Genomic DNA, 1,495 nt, shown 5'->3' with positions numbered 1-1,495 from the left:
CGGTGGCTCAAGCCTGTAATCCCAGCACTTTGGGAGGCCAAGACGGGTGGATCACGAGGTCAGGAGATCGATACCATCCTGGCTAACACGGTGAAACCCCGTCTCTACTAAAAATACAAAAACTAGCTGGGCGAGGTGGCGGGCGCCTGTAGTTCTAGCTACTCGGGAGGCTGAGGCAGGAGAACGGCGTAAACCCAGAAGGTGGAGCTTGCAGTGAGCTGAGATCCGGCCACTGCACTCCAGTCTGGGCGACAGAGTGAGACTCCACCTCAAAAAAAAAAAAAAAGAAGAAGAGGAAGAGATGAACTCAGGGCATATGAGACCATAGCTAGGAGCACACATCTACCTTCTGCATTACAACAGACTACTCCCCTCCCTGTCCAAACAATCTGAGTGAAAGCCACCTCCAAGCATTTCTCCTGGCATGCATCACCACCCCAGAACCTGCCCAGAGATCAGCACTGATGTCAGCAGGGAATCCCAGGCAATCAGCAGCGGGGTGTGCAGCCCGATCTGTCTCGCTGGGGCACCCAGGTGAGAAAAACCCTACCCAGGGGCGTGTTTAACTGGTTTTTTATGGACGTTCCTGGCTCAGAGAACTTGGCTGAGATGCCACAGGCACCATGCAGCAGCCAGGTTATATACCTGCCCATACCCAAGACCCACAGGGGTGCTCAGCGACCTTCTTAGAAACAGGAGACAGAAGGCCAGGTGTGGTGGCAGATTACATGCCTGTAATCCCAGCACTTTGGGAGGCCAAGGCAGGCAGATCACCTGAGATCAGGTGTTCAAGACCAGCCTGGCCAATATGGTGAAACCCTGACTCTACTAAAAATACAAAAATTAGTCAGGCGTGGTGGCAGATGCCTGTAATCGGAGCTACTCAGGAGGCTAAGGCAGGAGAATGGCTTGAACCCTGGAGGCAGAGGTTGCAGTGAGCCAAGATCGCACCACTGCACTCCAGCCTGGATGACAAAGTGAGACTCCTTCTCAAAGAAAAAAAAAAAGAAGTATGATGCTATGTACTCCAAAGTCATGCTGTACTGGGTTCCAGTCATGGTTCTTTCACTGATGAGCTGCAAGGCCTTCAGATGATGTATGATGGTACCAGAACCCAATGTGCCCTTGATAAGTAGAATCAGGATCAAATCATCATCATCATCATCATCATATTTTAGTTCTATTGGAGGGGGACATAAGTTGGCCATGACAGGTTGTGGGTTTTGTCACCTACAACATGCAAAGAAACATGGAAAAGAACATAGTGGACAGAACAGAGAGCTGAGAGGCGGAGCATGGGCCTGGGAGGCAGGTCACACACAATCACCTAGCCTGTTGTCAGCAGGAAGAATCCGTTCTCGCTCAGGTCACTTGCTCAAGCTGGGGACTAGCCTGCCCAATTTAGATGGGAAAGTCATTGGAGAGGACCTTGTTTAGCCAATGAACAAGAGAAATGCCCACACTTTCTTCCAAGATAGAATCCGAGGGGGCTGCA

Source organism: Piliocolobus tephrosceles, chromosome 2 (genome assembly GCF_002776525.5).
Source record: "Piliocolobus tephrosceles isolate RC106 chromosome 2, ASM277652v3, whole genome shotgun sequence".
Lineage (NCBI taxonomy): Eukaryota > Metazoa > Chordata > Mammalia > Primates > Cercopithecidae > Piliocolobus > Piliocolobus tephrosceles.
This window is presented reverse-complemented; position numbering follows the sequence as displayed.